General features: G+C 35.0%; 2 long non-coding RNA genes across 5 annotated transcripts; both read left to right on the top strand.

Moving 5' to 3' along the window:
• The first annotated feature begins 13,227 nt into the window (after nucleotides 1-13,227).
• On the top strand, nucleotides 13,228-16,786 carry LOC127857979 (uncharacterized). 4 transcript variants are annotated; one of them, XR_008038712.1, is made up of 5 exons: nucleotides 13,228-14,517; nucleotides 14,692-14,758; nucleotides 14,949-15,000; nucleotides 15,306-16,228; nucleotides 16,432-16,786. It is a non-coding gene; the product is annotated as an uncharacterized LOC127857979 (long non-coding RNA). The 4 variants fall into 4 exon arrangements; XR_008038710.1 differs by having other exon boundaries at nucleotides 13,231-14,165; nucleotides 14,330-14,517; nucleotides 14,949-16,228; nucleotides 16,432-16,777; XR_008038714.1 differs by having other exon boundaries at nucleotides 13,232-14,165; nucleotides 14,441-14,517; nucleotides 14,949-16,228; nucleotides 16,432-16,777.
• Nucleotides 16,787-17,980: 1,194 nt separating this feature from the next.
• LOC127867526 (uncharacterized) lies at nucleotides 17,981-18,984 on the top strand. The gene is made up of 3 exons (XR_008043536.1): nucleotides 17,981-18,281; nucleotides 18,402-18,461; nucleotides 18,626-18,984. It is a non-coding gene; the product is annotated as an uncharacterized LOC127867526 (long non-coding RNA).
• The last annotated feature ends 544 nt before the right edge of the window (nucleotides 18,985-19,528 follow it).

Raw genomic sequence — 19,528 nt, 5'->3', positions numbered from 1 at the left:
GTCAAAACATGGATGATATGACAAGCAAGTACTACGAAAATGGTTTTGTTTTTTTGTGATAGACAAAACCGTGTATTGTTGAAATGTCAACACATCTCAAATGTAAACAAAGAAAAATGAAGTACATGATAAATCATATTGTGTAGATTTTTGTACCAAAGTTAAATGCTCTTAACAAAAGGCGTTTTGCAATTCAGATTATTGTGACCACTTCTGTTTTGTGTTTAAGAAGGCAGTTTGGAACTTGATATGTGTTGTTTTGTTTTTTATCTGCATCAGACCTTTTTGACTGTAGGTTATTTGTAAACATCAAACTCTGCCATACAAAGTTGATTTCTACAATGAATGAACACTCAGTATATACTTTTTACCGAGTGCTGCTAACACCGTGACTGAATATTTCATCTCATGTCATAGGTTGAACAATATCTGACCAGAATTTACATCTCAATATGATACTATATGTGAAAAAAAACTGATTTGTCAGCATACTTCTAAAGAGGCTCACTTTTCATATTTTAGGCATAGAATGCACAATTGTCCATTTCAAAGTCTTCTTCGCAAAAATATGTATTGTCCCAAACTAAAAAAAAATCTATAAGCACACCAAAATACAAATTTTGCTTTTTACCAACATGTGAATTTTTGGCCACAACAATCTTTCATTCAAGTTGACACAAATATGTGTATCAACAGCAAACCCCATAGGAAGTTTGTCTTGGTTAGAGTACCTATAGTATAGATATTTAAATATCAAGAAGCAAACCCTTCATAACAGGTTATGGTGTACAAAGTTCAAAAAAAGGTATTAACACAAAAAATGGAAAATTTGCATGTTGGTCAGTACAGAAATTGTATTGCACTCACATATGTTATCATGTTGACTTAACAGTGTAGAATATTTCATCTTGAATCAGAATTTGAAATTGTGATACACTGTATGAATTACAAAAGAACATGTGTTCACTTTCTTTTTAAACATTTTTCTCTCTACAAAAAAACTAACTGCATATGTTATTCTGTTTCAGGTCTTTTTTCTGATCAGTTCCCATGTAAGGTATATTTTAGAATTTTGATATAAATCCCACATAACCGGCTATGGTTGAGAATGATGCAAAAAAGGTATTTACACAAAAAGTGGAAACTTTTGCTATTTTGCAGGCATGACAATGTCTGTTTACCAGATTTCATTCAAATACATTTTACAGTGTGTGTGAGCTAGCAAGCACAACCACAAGCCAATTCTTGGTTCAGATTCATAAGCATCTGCATTCTTGTTTCAGTGCAAATATGTGTGAAGGTAATTATGGGTATGAGCTAGCAAGCACAACCACAAGCCATGTCTTGCTTCAGATTTTATAACTATAGAAGAATATTTGACAATTTTAGTACACATCCAACATAACCGGTATGATGCAAATGCTGAGAAAAAAGTATATAAAGGCTATTTAGAAAAATATGGTTTTTTGTCAGCAAATTCATGTCTGGCCACAAAACTCATTGCGTTGTTTGTTATGCAGTGATGATCAGTATATATTATCAGATTGGTTTAGAAGGAGATCTATGTCATGCAAAACTAAATCTCTTCAGTCAATTTCTTCTGGGCATGATATTGAAACTGTGTGGATAGTATTTACAGTCAAGTATAAAATTTTGCATTTTGGTCTACACATTCATATTTGATCACAATAATCATTCTCTACCCAAGCTAATTTGTATGCAATGCAAATTGAAGCAACCAAAATGTATTAACACTGTGTGGGCTGGGATTGTACAACTGTTCTCTCAGCTTAGCATGTTTGAAATAAGAATTGGTTAACGACGTGTATGATACAGATATTTGAGGATTGCAAATCAAAACTGGCATATCATGTTTGCCTGAATGTATGTGAACAAATGTCATATACATGGTCAAACGGGGTATTTTAGTTGAAGAGAATATCTGATCACAATCATAATTGCTAGGTTTTGACTGCTATGCATAGTGACTATCCAGCATTGATCAGTTCAAACGCCAGAGTAGTAGAATGTATAACGCTTTCTCCAGTCCTGTGCTGGTTGAAAAAGATCCAGGTTCAAGTCCTGGCTTTGGCATGAACATGTGAAATGGCTGCATTAGTCAATATCTTAATTTCTGATCTATCACTATCAAAGAAACAGGATTAACGGTTATAGAGAGCATTAACAAGTACAACATGTTTTCAAAATGTATGTTTCCACATTGCAGTTTTTTTGTGAAAGTTGATATGTGTGTCTGACGTGTGTGAAATGGCAGTTTTCGGTATTTTCATATGGCAAAGCATTTGACAGTTCGTTCGTTCGACAGGTGCAAATTCATAACGTCATTTCAATATTTATTTAATTTCATCCTACCAACTAAAGCGGCGTTAACATATCGATAATAGAAAATTGTGTTTATTTGTAAGTGGTTTAAATGCAATATCTCTATAACCCGTTGTCCGAATTCAATAAAATTTTCACAAGAGTAACAGGAATTTTTATGCGCTCATACTGATACTATTTGTTCATACAAAATCGAATGCGCGAGGTATGATATTTTGATCTTACCGCAGTTGAAATAAGAACAGAGCTGTAGTCGCTTAAATAGTGCGGAATCATATCGAGCTGATTTCGTCAAACGAACGTCATGTAAACAATTGTTATGGGTCAAAATATTGTACAATAACGTGTGTTCATCTGAGTTTTCATTCCGCTATTTTTTAAGGCCAATATGAGCCTGAAGTCGTGTAAGCATATAACATCAAGCATGTGAAACAAAACACGTTGTAAGGTTCTATACATTTTATTCATTCTAAGTATCAACCAATAATGCCATAGCGAGCACCGACTTGATATGTTGCATTCTTATCGTATGGATGTCTGCATTTCAAACAAATCAGTCGCCCAGAATTTTTGTTGTAGACGTATTCCAAATACTTCATTATGCAATTTATGCAGCAGAATCCGTGCCCGCACGTTTTGCTTATAATTGTTGGTGGATTGTCTTCATTTTTGCATATTCTGCAGGAGTCAACATCGCCACTGTGTAGTTCACTTGAGATGCTTTCTATGGCTTGCGAAATATTTGAAGATGCCTCGGACAGAAAAGAGCAAACCGTTGGCTCATCGCTTTCTTTGGATTGCACATAGTGTAAGGATTTTTCAATGAACGCTATCCTTGTACGAGCATCAGCGTGCAACGATTTTATTTTTTGTTGTTTCTTGAGATACTGCTCTACAAAGTCAGTCTGCTTATTTTCACTTGAGATTGCATTTTGTTTTGCATTTCGCGAGCCCTTAGGTTTTTTGACAGTGTGTCCCTCGGAATCACCAATAGCTTTGCGTTTGTTCGAATTCTTAGTACTACTCGAACCTGATGAGTCGTTGGAATTTTGCTGTACAAGCTGAGCAATAAAATCGGCAGCTTCTTTTTCTTCATTTTTTTGCAAATGATACTGTTTATCAGCTTTCTCGTCTCTCATTTTTAGAAGGGAGTGCACGTTTTGACAAGTTTGGTTGAGCTCATTTGGAATGAGATATAACGGATGACTTTCATCATCTAAACATAAACCAACACCAGCAAGTTGTTTTGACACCATTTCGCTTCGTTACTCAAATGAGAATGATTGCGTTTGTCAAAAGACTGGATTTATATAGTACAAGTTTGTGTTATAATATTTTTTTGATTTCGCTGCACATTTCGAAACATGTTGATACTACTAGATGTTATATTACACAATGACTCATATTAAGCATTCGATCCATTGCAATTCAATACGACATTGTTCGTAAGCTCAACGTTATTTTACTCTACAATCAAACTATATCTAACCTGCTCAATTAACGACCAACACATGATATGCATTTCAACATTTTATTTCACAACAAACAAACAAGCATATAAATAAATCCAAAACATCTAATCAGTCAAAAGCATTCGCACCCAGCCAGTAACGTCAGCTCGACACATAGCGCAGTCTCCATCAAACATCATCAGGCAGCAGTTTTCACAAAAAGTGTGCCCACACCTTGTCAAGGTACTGTTTTTTTCCTCATCGTAGCATATGGTACACGTTTTCAATGCTCGAATAGCCTCTTCTTTTTCTTCTTGAAGTTTTGTTCTAAGCGAATTCAAAGCCTGCTCTTTCTCAAATTGGAGCTGCGATATTATCCTATCGGTTTCGAGTTCATGTTGCTCTTTTAGCGCGCGTTCGCGTTTAGACCACTCTTCGTTGAAGTAACGCTCTCGATCATCAACCAAATGTTCGCTTGCTTCTCTCTGGTACGAGGAAGCCTTCTGAATACACGATACCATTTTTTTGCAGACATCGCGACCTTCCTTTGACATAGCGTAGTCGCTGCTGTTCACAAACGCTGTAACCTGACTTCCAAGTCTGTTCAGTTGATAGCCGAACGACTTTAGATCAATTGACGCCGATTGTTCTGGTCGAGTGTATGGCTTTGTAGCATGTCGCTTGCCCTTGCCAGTCGTTTCGCTACTACCACTAGCAGCGTCTGTGTCCTCGAACTTTGGCAGTCGGTTTGCGTATTTCGGCATGATTTCGAGTCAATGTTCTCTCTTGGAGTCTCAAATCAAGAATGATGACAATAGCTGTCCGTGTCGCTTTATATACCCAACGGGCTGGTGCGTTTTCAGTATATAGACAAAGCATAGCGCTTACATACCAAAGTCCTTGATAAAGATGAATAGCAAATTTCTAACGCGTGGCAGATATAGACACTCGTACTTAAGAAAAACGCTGAACAAAGTTGCATGTCTGAGGGATTTTGATAAAACGTACGTTAGCGAGTTGGGTCAGTACCTCAGAAAGACATTTCCCACACTTCGCGACGACTGTCGGTTGTACATAAAGCACGAAGTAACAATTCAGAACAGGCGACCCGATTTCGTTATTCATATACCAAATGTTGCCCTGATACTACTCGAATACAAAACATCGAATGTTACAACAAAAGTACGCAGAGAATATTTAACTCAAGTACTCGATACGTTTCACAAGTTTCGACAAAGCTTATGCACTTGTGAAAATTCAAGCCTTATACGCTTAATGAGTATTTTGCTCATTCGCAATTCTTCATCTCGACAAAACAAAATTGTGTGTGTGAAAAATGAGTCAATACCTAACAGCTGTTATTTGATATGAACTTTTATGAATATTTTTGCGAAATGTACTATGATCAAATTTCAACGCAACAGTGCAGTGGAGTATTTTTCAAATCACAATATCTCGCTAGTACAAATTTTTTTCCAATCCAATACTTCATCAACGCATGAGGAATTACACCCAGTACAGCGAGGTCATCAAGTGCAAATAATATCGAACGTCATTTCACAGTAAAGTACATAGATAGATGAGTATTTGCGAGAAAGTTTAACTGTACATTTCTCAACAACCAATGCAGATATTGGGATCAAATTTTGACTATGATATTCAACTTAGAGAGCCTTACATCGATTATTCCGAACGTTTTATTCTTTGTTGATGCTTTTTTGACAAACATACTAGTTTTTGATCGAAAATAAAGCCTTTATGAAGAAATCTTTTTGCCTTTTCGTTTTGCGATACATTGTTCAAAATGTGTACCGTTGAATATGAAGTTTTTGTGAGGATTTAATAATCACACATTGAAACGCCGATTTATCAGCAGAAAACTGAACTCAACTCTGATATTGTGTTTCTACAACGCACTTGAATTCATGACGTGCAGTAGATCTACGTTATTTCGCTTCATGTAAACAACCTTGGTGCAATATCGTACAACGAGGTTTAAGTGCATTTTCTTTGAAACCACTCAAAATATCAATATGAAATTTTCAGTGCATGACACAGATGGCTATATGCTACAATTACGTACTGATTAGTTTGCCCTGAAATATATGTTTCTATGTTAAATATCTGTCCGAAATCTTGTGTATGAAGAAAACTTTTTTGCCTTTTCGTTTTCATAAACAAAATATGTACCGCTGAATAGGGAATTGTTTTCTGAAGAATTTGGTGTATATCACTTTGTATGTATGTGAAACATTTCGATTGAACACGAGTTAAACGCAACATTGATCGTTTTCTTTAACCCATTTAATTCGGCAGAAAATTGCCCTGGACTAAGCATACGCAAAGTCTCGTAGCAATGGACTTTCGAATTTAGGATGGATCGACCTAATTGTTACAGAGTAATTATTACTGCGAATTGACAAATGGAAACATGCGCAACGATTTTAGCAAAATATTTCTAGCACCATTAACGGCTCTGTATGTGTTATATTTGCAGTTATCGCAATAAAATGTTTCACTCTTTTCTAGATTTTTGTTTATTGTTCCACACACTCCACACGTCTTCGAAGTGTATGCTTCATTTTGAACATCCAATATGCATTCTGTGTTCGTAGTTCGGTGAGTTAGCCTTTGGCGAAATCTGTAATGTTGCCAATATAGCAGATCCCTTTTGGCTCGCGGTGAAAGCGGTTTTGGTCTGTCTGTCTTTACCAGTTGCGCTACATTGATTTTACCCAGTGCCACATACTGATATTCTTTGACGAGATGTGAGGAAAGCTTTAGGTGAATATCGTCAACAAACGTTTTTAGTTTTAAATGTGTTTTCTTTAGTGATACAATTCGTTCACGTGCTGCTTGTTGTTGCTTTTTGTTTTGCGCTTTAGTCAAATGCATATGGGCATGATCAATTTTATTGTGGAGTTTACTAATCGCATACTGCTTGTCTTCTTTAATTCCAACTTGGAAAACACAACAGTCAATAGGGTCATATACTGTAGCAAACGTTCTACCACCAGGATCAATGCCACATACACGTTTCTCTATCGTATCATTTGATGCATTTCTTCGTGTATACTTAGGATCACAAGGAATATTCATGATAAACATGCCATCAGCACGCTTGACAATTTTAACGTCGTGATCAATAGGAGGTATTTTTGTTATCGGTTTAGCCAATTTTAAGAATCGTTCTTTAGGATTTGAACGCTTTTCAAAATTGTCCGGCATCATACAAATGTATCGGTTCTGCATTTGAGTATTATCGATAGAAACATCTTTATCTGACAGACGTCGTATGAACAGTTTTTGAACACAAAAAGATCCCTGTATGATATTCGATACAGACATGGGTCGTTTTAGTTTTGATTTTAGTGACTTAGCCGACTTGTAAGACGTACAAAAGTTTTTGCACGATGTAAGTTTTATAGTTGACATTTTGTTGTTGAAAAACCAGTTATCGTTTTCCATCCTATAATATGGATCAACATCGCTGGCATTTGTTTTGCAAACAACTTTCTGAAGCTCGAATAGGTGTGGCTTTAATCCTTTTTCGTTTACTAACCACAAGCACCAGTTGTACGTATAATTAGACACGCGTAGCATTTCATTAAGGACTTGTTTTTGATGTTTAGTAGGACGAAGTCCAACCAAAAATGATGTAAGAAATTTATCTGATTGTGTCTTTTGCTTTTTTACACTAGCCGACTGTAACAATTGAATCACATCGCAATCAGTTTTCTCGTGATTAACCATATCCTTTCGTCTTATGTACGCCCACCAATACCACATACTTTTGTGTTTGTGGACGTTTGCAGCATCCCATAATGTAAAATGCTCTCGTTTGCGTTTCATGGCTGTACAATAAAAAGCAGGAAATAAATGTGTTTGCTTATATACTTATTTTTGATAAACTTATATCAGGGCGATACGAATGAAACCGTATCCCGACTCAAATGGGTTAAATCGACATCGCGCAAAAATTCATTACATGTAGTACGTCATTTCGCTTTATGTAAACAACCTTGAGTAAAATATCGTACACCGAGGTTTAAGTCAAATTTCTCCGGAACTGTTCAAGTCATCACTATCAAATTTAAAGTACAATGCCCAGCTTATTGATAGCTACAACTTTTCTATTGATATTTTTGTTCCAACATACATGCTTATGTGATAAAAATCACTTTGAAAACGTTCGCAACAAGAAAACTTTTTCATTCTATCGCTTTTTGAAACAAAACTGATATCAACATGAAGAGCATGTAATTCCACATATTTTGATATGACATGCTTGTATGTCTATTGTATCGCTTGATCAAGACTAGCCGAAAACCATTTTGCCTGTAATCATGAATTGACTTTTAAAGCACACATGTACTGTAGCTCGAACGTCATTTCTATCCATGAAAACAACTTTGGCTTGGGTGCAATATCTTACAATGAGGTTTAAGTCAATTTTCTTTGAAACCACTCATAATATCCAGATGAAATGTTCACCACAATATTCTATCATATGATAGCTACAATTTTTGTCTCGCCTATATTGTTCTCACACGACTCATTGTGTCAGATATTCAATTTTGCAAAATTCGCTAAGAAGAAAACTTTTTCGTGTTAAGAGCATTTATCTTCATTTTGGTATGATTTTGTAGGAAATTCAATTCCACGCATTTTGATGTATTACACTTAAACGTCTGTCTAAACACACAAACAATACAGTGCAATAACGATTTCGTACTAAACGCATTTCTGTCTTTAACTTTAGATTTTTACAACGTCGTCTTTTATCCATGTAAACAAACGAAACAAGATGTTAAGTTACATCGGTTTAACTCAATTTGCTCGAAAACGTCTCATGATATTAAGATGAAATTTTCACCATAATATTCTATCATATGATAGCTACATTTTTTGTTTCGCCTATATTGTTCTCACACGACTCATTGTGTCAGATATTCTACTTTGCAAAACTCGCTAACAAGAAAACTTTTTTGCGTTAAGAGCATTCATCTTTAGTTTGGTATGATTCTGTTGGAAATTCAATTCCACGCATTTTGATGTATAACACTTAGCTATATATCATAACACAACAATAAAACAGTCCGATAACGATTTTGTCATAAACGCATTTCTGTCTTTAACTTTAGATTTTTTTTCAACGTCATTGCATTTCTATGCATGTAAACAAGCGGGGAAAGAGTTTAAGTTGCATCGGTTTAACTCAATTTGCTCGAAAACGTCTCATGATATTAAGATGAAATTTTCAACATAATATGTAATCCTATGATAGCTACAATTTTTGTCTCGCCTATATTGTTCTCACACGACTCATTGTGTCAGATATTCAATTTTGCAAAATTCACTAACAAGAAAACTTTTTTGCGTTAAGAGCATTCATCTTTTGTTTGGTATGATTCTGTTGGAAATTTAATTCCACGCATTTTTATATATTACACTTTACCGTATGTTTAGACACAACAAAAATACAGTTCGATAACGATTTCGTACTAAACGCATTTCTGTCTTTAACTTTAGATTTTTTACAACGTCATTCATATGCATGTAAACAAGCGAGGGAAAGGAGTTTAAAATGCATCGGTTTAACTCAATTCTTTCGAGAACGCCTCATGATATTCAGATGAAATTTTCACCACAATATTTAATCGCATGATAGCTACAATTTTTGTTTCGCCTATATTGTTCTCACACGACTCATTGTGTCAGATATTCAATTTTGCAAAATTCACTAACAAGAAAACTTTTTTGCGTTAAGAGCATTCATCTTTTGTTTGGTATGATTCTGTTGGAAATTCAATTCCACGCATTTTTATATATTACACTTTACCGTATGTTTAGACACAACAAAAATACAGTTCGATAACGATTTCGTACTAAACGTTTTTCTGTCTTTAACTTTAGATTTTTTACAACGTCATTCATATGCATGTAAACAAGCGAGGGAAAGGAGTTTAAAATGCATCGGTTTAACTCAATTCTTTCGAGAACGCCTCATGATATTCAGATGAAATTTTCACCACAATATTTAACCGCATGATAGCTACAATTTTTGTTTCACCTATATTGTTCTCACACGACTTATTGTATCAGATATTCAACTTTGCAAAATTCGCTAACAAGAAAACTTTTTTGTGTAATGAGCATTTATCGTTATTTTGGTACTAGCTTGTAGGAAATTCGATTCCACGCATTTTTATATATTACACTTTACCGTATGTTTAGACACAACAAAAATACAGTGCGATAACGATTTCGTACTAAACGCATTTCTGTCTTTAACTTTACATTTTGACTCAACGTCGAAAACTCTCTGCGAATAGAACAGTGATTTCGTACAAAGTTTAACTTCGCGTTTCTTCCCAACCATTTGACCGATCAACATAACATTTTCGCATTAATATGAAACGTGTTAATAGCAACAAGTTTTGTGGGGATCATTTTTTGTTAACATATTCGCATATAGAAGAAATTCTTAGCTTTTCGCATATAAATCACTTCGCTTACAAGAAAAAAAATTCCCATTTATGACAAGTACATAGCAATTGATACCATTCGATAAGGAATTCTGTTCTGCACATTTTGATGTATGATACTCCACAATAGGTCTAATTACAAGAATACTGCTGAGAGAAAACGCATTCGTGCTTATAGAAATTTTGAACTTTAAAGTATCGAGTTAAACCGAACGTCGTTAGATAGCGAATAGTTGATAAAACTGTGTTTGTATCGAAGCGGTTTATTTTAACTGTCACAATAACGCGTGAACGCATTTCGATGAAATTTTCACTACCATAACCAGCAAATAGAGACGAACAATAAGAGTTTAAATATTTTGCAAGTAGATAAGTGGATATATGTCAAAATTTCTGTTTATTGGCCAAACTTGGGTTGATATGAAGAAAAAAGTAAATCGTTCACAATAGTACAATATTTGTTTTGTACCATTCGATAAGGAATTCTTTTCTGTGCATTTTGGTATAATATACTTGATACTTCTGTGAAACGCTGCAGTTATACGGGCAAAAAACCATATCACAACAAACACACATTTCATGAATCGTAATTTTGACCCTTCGTTGTCAGTGCAAATCGACGACGTCATTTCAATAAAACTCATCTTTCAACTTAAAGGGGTGTTGACATATCGATGATACAAAATTGTGTTTATTTGAAAGTGATTTAAGTGCAATATCTCTTGAACCCGGTGTCCGAATTCAATAAAATTTTCACCAGATGAACCGAAATTTCGATGCGCTCATACTGATACTATTTGTGTATACAAAATCGAACGCGCGAGTTATGAAATTTTGATTTTAACGCAAATTTTCTCAATATTTCAAATTTTCAAGAACAATTGTACACATAACCATACTATTTGTATATCATTGTGTAGGCGCCAGTGTGCTGAACATTTTGATATATGTGGTTTGATATTCATTTTCTATATCTTCGTTGTACTAGTACTAATCACAAAACACAGTTGAAAAAATCACAGCGCGATAGTTGCTCTTTAATAAAGTTAGTGCGAAATCGTATCGAGCTGCTTTCGTCAGTCGAACGTCATGTAAACATTTGAGTTCTCAGAATTGAAAATAAATATTGAATTGTTCAGGCTATGTAGAAAACTAAATGGGTATTCGGGAATATTTTGTGCTGATGTTAAATGTTCAGTAATAAATATTTTGATGGATTACTCACATATTTGATATGATCTAGGATTATTTCAGAATGATAGGTTAGTAAATCTATGTTTGACTAGATTTTTTTATATACTCGCCTTTTGTCGTTTTAACATTGACTATAAAAATCTGCGTTGAGTACGCCTCATAACAAGATTTGAGACCTAAAGACCATGGATTTGCTTTAACTCGAAGGAAATACTGGATGGATTGTACGGACTCATGCTTATCAATTTTTATGCCCATTCAAGCTGTGAGTGTGAATATTTCGGCTTGTATGGTCATGAAAAAATATCATCACAAAGTCAATATTTGTAGGATTTTTGCATGGTAAGTATGATTTTTAGATTTGTCATCAAATACACATTCGATCGTAACTCAAATCATGAAGAATAAACATTTTCCATGTGCTTTTCTGTCATTCTTCGTTTGGTCGTTGAAGGGTTCGGACGTGTTTTTCGAAGCTCTCGACGTCGTGACCTAATTATAATTTGAACTGCGCGGGTAAAGAACGCTCAGTTGCGACTTGGACATTGACCAATACGGACGTGTTTTTAAAGCGCTCTGAAAAAAGTTTTGACTTTTAAATTTTTTTTACTACGACAGAATCTTAGTTGACTGATGGTCTTTGACAAAGACAGACTTGTTTTTGTGAGCTCTGAAAAAAATTTGACTTTGAAATATTTTTACGATTAAAAAGTTTCAGTTGACTTTTGAACGTTGACGAAGACGGACGTACTTTCGTGAGCTCTGACTATTGATGAAAAGTTTTCGCGTTATAGAATAGCGACTTGGTACTTGTTGAATGACTGGATGACTGTAGTGTTAGGTTATTGTTATGAGATAACAACTTGACTTTGACTTGAGTTGTGAAATGAAATCATACTCTTATGCGATGATAACTTTTGAACGTTTAGTACTGACTGACAACGAATTTGTGAGCGTTATATATGAAATGTTTGACTTACATTAATTTTTTTGAACGACTTGACTTCAATTTAAGTTTTGACATCGGACTGATCGGACGTGTTTTTTTAAGCCCTGACTGTTGTGAATAATTAAATTTATGTTGTGGTGTCAAGCGATTGACTGTCAGTTGAGGTTCAGATGTCGAGCTGTGCGGACATGTTCATCGAGCTGCTGTCTACAAAAAACGTGAGTACAAATTTTTTTCGTTTTACTGTTTACAAGTTGCGTGATGATGTATGATGGTTGTAATGTGTTGGGTAGAAATTACTCAGTGCTGATACAGTGTCGATATGTTGTGATGAGCGATAATAGTGGATGATGGTGGAACAGAATATTCATTGAGCTATTTTGAGGAAGCGAACATATGATGGAAAAATGTTGCAAAAATATTAAATGACAATGTATTGAATCGCTTTTGTTGATATGTATGATATTGATTAAATTGTATTTGCATGCTGTAACATTTCTATTCCATTTCAGGGGGCTGTGGTGAGTATTGTAGTATAAATTTGTTTCAATAAATCATGATGAATGAAAACTGATTTTGATTCGTTTTGTACAGGTTTACTTGTATAGAAGTGTAATGCGTTGGGTAGAAATTAGAATCTACTCAGTACTGATATAGTGTCGATATGTTGTGATTAGCGATGATGGTGTATGATGGTGGAACAGAACATGAGCTACTTTGGGGAAACGAACATATGATTGAAAAATGATTGCAAACATAGTAGATAAATGATATGATATTGCTTAAATTGTATTTGCATGCTGTAACATTTCTATTTCATTTCAGGGTGCTGTGGTGAGTACTGTAGATTGTAGTGCATATGTATAGAATTCAATAAACGATGATGAATGAAAACTGATTTCGATTCGTTTTGTGTAATTTTAGGTATTTTCACTCTATCACAACTCTGTCGGTTGGTGTTCATGAGTGTGAGACTAATACAGCAATGTTTGAGTAGTACAAAAATGTTTTCGCTTTTGTGGTCGCCAGCTGTCCGTGATCTGTAAAGTGAAAATACACAGAGCTATGAAGCATACAGATGTTTCGAAATTTTATCAATGATTGTATACTATGCATGTTTTGATTTAGTTCGTTTCAGATTTGACATGAGATGAAAACCTGACATGATTTGAACAGAGCTGGGAAATGAAAAGGTAAGTCTGTTTCATTCCACTATGAACACTTGTATTTTGACAAAAGAAGAGATAAAGTGAGTTACTTTATCATCATGGTTTCATTTGGTGTATAACACATGAACAGAGGTAAACCTAGCTAGCTTTTCGTGTACTCTATTTTGGATGATGAGTATGTCAGTAACTTTAATTGTACGGCTAGTAAAGTATGAACATGAATGCTTTGTTCAGATTTTCAGATGTGTGCTGGCAGTTGAAGTCTGGCAGCCGGAGTGAACAGTCGTGATTTCTGGAGCTCCAACAATATGCTAGAAGGTAAGTAACTATGTTTGTTTTGCATTGCATGTTTTTATATGTTTCAGACTTTCAAGCAGAGATGTCATGCTGACTGGAGTTGAGCACAGGGCAGTGACAAAGTGAAAGGTAAGTACTTTTGACTGAATGTTTGTTCTATGCATGTTTTGTTTTAATACATTTCAGGAGTGCTTATCCAGTGATGATATGACAGTTGGAGTGAACAGTGGAGCCAAGCAGTCTTGTTTTTGGAGCTACTCAACAAGCCTTGAAGGTAAGTTTAGAATTTCTCAATGTTAGTGAATTGAAGTACTGTCACTTGCTTTTGGACAGTCGAACAGAACAGACGTGGTTGCGAGAGCTCTCATATCTGTTGTGTTAAACTGTTTTTATGATATGTTATGTTTGTTTGTTTGTTTGTGATGTACTATTTTTCAGATGCTGATGGCAGTGATGGGTTTTCAAGCTGACCTGAACAGAAAAGCACTCATATGGTAAGTACAAAATAGTTGTTATATGGGATGTTTTGTGCATGCTTTTATGTTTCAGGTGTACTTGCTGACAGCGACGAAGACGAATCAAGAAGAGGAACATTGTTGAGAAAGTGATTGGGACTTGCAAACAGGGTAAGTGTAACACTTGTGTTTGTTTAATTTGTAACATGCGTGCTTTGCTCTGTTTTAGATTTCACATGCAGAAATTAAACAGGATTTCAACTGCTGAGACACAATTCATCAAAAGTAAGGTAAGTTTTAATTCATTGATTTGAGTTGTACAATGTGTTCTTTACTTTATTTCAGATTCGAGTCACTGGTTTACACATGGAAGAAGATTTCCACGTCTGTTACTCAACTCTACAGAAGCAAGGTAAGTCGATCAAATTTTTGTTTTCATTGACTGCTGTAATGTGATGTTATGCTATTTTTCATGTGTGCTATGCAGAGATGGAGAATTCAATTTTAAGAAAGATTAACTGCTGCAGCTTAGCTCTGCTCTGTGTTGATTTTTGTTCAAAAACGTTTAAAATGTATGTGTGTTTTCAGATGTTTTGTTTCAGTGGATGTCCAGATGGCAAGCAGAACAGACGTGTTTCTTGGAGCTGCCAAACAGTGAGTACAAACGTTTTATATTTTTCAGTTGTTTACTCATAGAAGTCTGTGAAAGATGATAACAAGGGTTGAATCTATCAGCACTTGTGTCTAAAAATGCTGATGTGTGACGGTTTACTGAAAAGGGTAAATGCTAGCCAGTACTTACACTTGAGCAACCGTGGGATGTCGAACTAACTGATGATGTACTATGATGGTGAACACTTACTATGTGTATCAAAATGCTTTTGTTGATATTTACTATAGATGATTTGATATTGGTTAACATTTGTTTGCATGCTGTTAACATTTCTATTTCATTTCAGGGAGCTGTGGTAAGTATTGTAGTATTAATTTGTCTCAATAAACGATGATGAATGAAAACTGATGTCGATTCTTTTTGTACAGTTTTAGGTATTAGCACTCTATACAAAACTCTGTCGGTCGGTGTTTGTGAATGTGAGCTTAATGTTTGAGTAGAACAAAAATGTCTTTACTTTTGTGATCGCCAGTTGTCTGTGATGTAAAGTGGAAAAAACACAGCTATGAAGCATACAATTGTTTCAATATTTTATCAATGATAGTGTGCTATGCATGTTTTGATTTAGTTCGTTTCAGATACGACATGACATGAAGAGTTGACAGTCGAACAGAGCTGAGCAAAGCAGAAAGGTAAGTGTGTTTCATTTTAGTATGAACACTTGTATTTTGTTTTTATATGGTATGTTTTGTGCATGCTATGTTTCAGGTGTACTTGTAGTCAGCGACGAAGACGATTCAAGAAGAGGAACATTGCTGAGAAAGTGAATGGGACTTGCAAACAGGGTAAGTGTTACAATTGTTCTTTTGATTTTTGCCATGCATACTTTGCTTTGCTCTGTTTCAGATTTCACATGCAGAAATGGTCTCATAGCAGTGCCAACAGTGAATAAGGATTTCAGCTGCTGTGAAACAACTCAACAGAAAGTAGGTAAGCATTGAATGAATGCACTTGAGTTGTACAATTTGATGTGATGCTTTTCTCTGTTTCAGATTCAAGTTCCTGGTGTAGACAGAGAAATGTGTTTGAAGAAGGAATTCTACTACTGTGATTCAACTCTACAGAAGCAAGGTAAGTAGAAACACAATTTTGGTTTAATTTAACTCATGTGTTTTGCACTGCATGCTATTTTTCAGGTCTCTCATGCAGTGATGCAAAAGAAGAAGATTTCAAGAAAGAATCACTGCTGCAACTCAGGCCTATAACAAGGTAAGTGTTTACTATATTGTATACAACATGTTTCTCTGTTTTACTCTGTTTGAAGGTTTCAATTGCAGAGATGTTGCAGAGATGTTTTGACAGCTTGTGACAGAAAAGAAATTCAGCAGCTGTGTCTCGACTCTAGCCACGAGGTAAGTCAAAACAAATATACTGGTTTGTATGTTATGTTGTTATGCCCTTCTATGTTTCAGACTTACATTGCTGTGACTGTTCCACAGTGGGTCAAAAAAGAGACGAATACAGGTTTCAAGAAGAAAATTGGCTGTTGAAAACCTGCACAAAATATGAGGTAAGTAAACTATTCTTTTGGTTTGTTTTGTGCTTTGTTATGCTTAACTATTTTTCAGATTGGAATGGTGGGTCGTTACAGAGCAGACTTTTGGACAACTGAGAAGTTGAGAAACAGAGAATGATTCAAGATCAGCTAGGTAAGTCTTGATTATTCTGCATTGTAAAATGTGTTTCTTTTTCATTTCAGTATGGCTGTGGTAAGTACACAAACTTTCTTTAATTTTCATATTGAACTGTTTTGATGACTTGTATTCTACTATGCAATGCTTAATGTATTTTTTTCAGTATGGCTGTGGTAAGTACACAAACTTTCTATAATTTCATATTGAACTGTTTTGATGATGTGTATACTGCTATGCAATGCTTAATGTTTTTTTCATTTCAGTATGGCTGTGGTAAGTACACATACTTTCTATAATTTCATATTGAACTGTTTTGATGACCTGTATTCTGCATTGTAAAATGTGTTTCTTTTTCATTTCAGTTGCCTGTTGGTAAGTACACTAACTTTCTATAATTTCATATTGAACTGTTTTGATGACCTGTATTCTGCATTGTAAAATGTGTTTCTTTTTCATTTCAGTTGCCTGTTGGTAAGTACACTAACTTTCTATAATTTCATATTGAACTGTTTTGATGACCTGTATTCTGCATTGTAAAATGTGTTTCTTTTTCATTTCAGTTGCCTGTTGGTAAGTACACTAACTTTCTATAATTTCATATTGAACTGTTTTGATGACTTGTATACTACTATGCAATGCTTAATGTATTTTTTCAGTAGCCTGTTGGTAAGTACAATTGCCTTCTTTAATTTTCATATTGAACTGTTTTGATGATGTGTATACTGCTATGCAATGCTTAATGTTTTTTTTCATTTCAGTATGGCTGTGGTAAGTACACATACTTTCTATAATTTCATATTGAACTGTTTTGATGACTTGTATACTGCTATGCAAAATGTCTGTTTTTCATTTCAGTAGCCTGTGGTAAGTACACTAACTTTCTTTAATTTTCATATTGAACTGTTTTGATGACTTGTATTCTGCTATACAAAATGTGCTTTTTTCAATTTCAGGTCAGCAATGGTAAGTATAGTGTGTTTCTTTATGTATAATTTTGTATACATATTGTTTTTTTCATCATAGCATGTCTTTTATATTTATGCTTTGTGTAAGTAAAATGTTCATAAATCATTCTTATCTTCAAACTAAAAATGTATTGTGCTATGCAAAATGTCTGTATGATTTCAGTTGCCAGAGGTGAGTACCATTACAGTTGAAAAGTTAGTTTTGTTTAGTTAAAGTTTTGGTTCACAGTTCTGTTTGTTATTTGGCAAAATTTACATGTATGCATTGAGTCTTGATTTCAGCTAGATTGTGGACTGAAGAAGATTGCCAGCAGAGGGATTGGATACAAGATACAAAGTAAGTACTGAGTTTCTTACTAAAAGTTTTGAGTTGTATTCATCGTGTGTTAATATGCTATGATTGCTATGAACATGACTTTTGTATTTCAGCGAAGACAACATAGGTAAGTAAAATTGTTATCTGTTTCATGTTTACTGTTACAGTTCAATATTGTGTTTATAAATTGTAAGTTGTACAAACACATTCAAAAGTTTCTGATCATGCTTTCGATTTCATTTCAGCTTTACTGCTGGACGAGTGTTCTCTACTACTAGACGTGTCAGGTTTACTACCAGGCGAGCAGTGACAACAAGGCGCCTTTGTGGAAACAACACAACAAAAAAGTGAGTATTAGTTGAAATTGTTTTACTGTATGTTATACTTAAATGCAAAATTGTGCACATAAATTGTAAGTTGTACAATTACAATGAAAGTTTCTGATCATGCTTTCTATTTCATTTCAGCTGTACTGCTAGACGAGCAGTGACAGAAAGGCGCCTTAACATGCAACACAAAACAAAAAAGTAAGTATCAGTTAAACAGTTGGTAGAGTTGTGTGTTTTTCTTTAGCAGTTTGTGTTTACTATTTTATTTGATACATGGTATATTACACATGCATGTTTTTATCATTTCAGGCTGTTTACTTTCATCGTTTACTGTTTAACACAATTTGCTTTTCTATTTTCAGTGCCAATATCCAAACCTTGATGTGGACACCGAGTAGTCAATACATACGTGTGGCGTATAGCTGCGACAAAACCGTGGGTCCATCGCACCGATAACTTGAACATTGGCCCGTGTATGGACATCAGTGCAACTTTGTGAATCCATGTAACTTTGTGAATCCATGTAACATTGCGAATGTGTGTCGATCGAAAAATGTGTACATTCTGCACTGAAACGAACTCGGTGTTGCAAGTGGCAAGTGTTGACAGTGTGTATGTTTATGTTTATGTTTTTACATGAAAAATAAAGGAGATTGTTCTCCTACCTTTTTTTTCCTTGTTTTATTGTGCTGGCCAGCAATATTGATGTATTGATGTATGTGTTTGTGTTTAAACTATGTATTAACTATGCAATACCAAAATCAAACAAAAAATAAACATTAACAGTCATTAACTGTGTTTGGGCGGCCGAGGGGTTTAAGACTCCACAAGTGTGAAGCGCACTGATAGCACTTGGGGGTAAACACCTCGGTATTTCGGTGCTAAAATGTTTTCACGGTGCTTATTTTGACGCACTGTTAAAACTACCAACCAGTAAATGATTGCTTGATTTATAAAACAAATATTCAGTCTCTACTTTGGCACAAGAGACTCTAAGTATCAAATACCAACAATTTAGACGCAGACAATCACATGGTGGTACACCAGTCCGAATATACTCATTGCTCTAGCCAGGATTGCAAATTACTTGTGTTGACTAGCAAGGCTCCCTAGTAACGGAGCAGTGTTACTGGCGTTTTTTGGGTCGATAGTGCTTAGGTGAGGTTTTGCTCGAATCGGGAGCGGGTCACTCGCTTTGGCGAGTTAGTTTTCGCTCGTAGTTTCCAATCTGGCTAGATCAATGTAAGGTTGTCGTTGACTGCTAT

The sequence above is a fragment of the Dreissena polymorpha genome, chromosome 1, assembly GCF_020536995.1.
Source record: "Dreissena polymorpha isolate Duluth1 chromosome 1, UMN_Dpol_1.0, whole genome shotgun sequence".
Taxonomy (NCBI): Eukaryota; Metazoa; Mollusca; class Bivalvia; order Myida; family Dreissenidae; genus Dreissena; species Dreissena polymorpha.
This window is presented reverse-complemented; position numbering and strand designations above follow the sequence as displayed.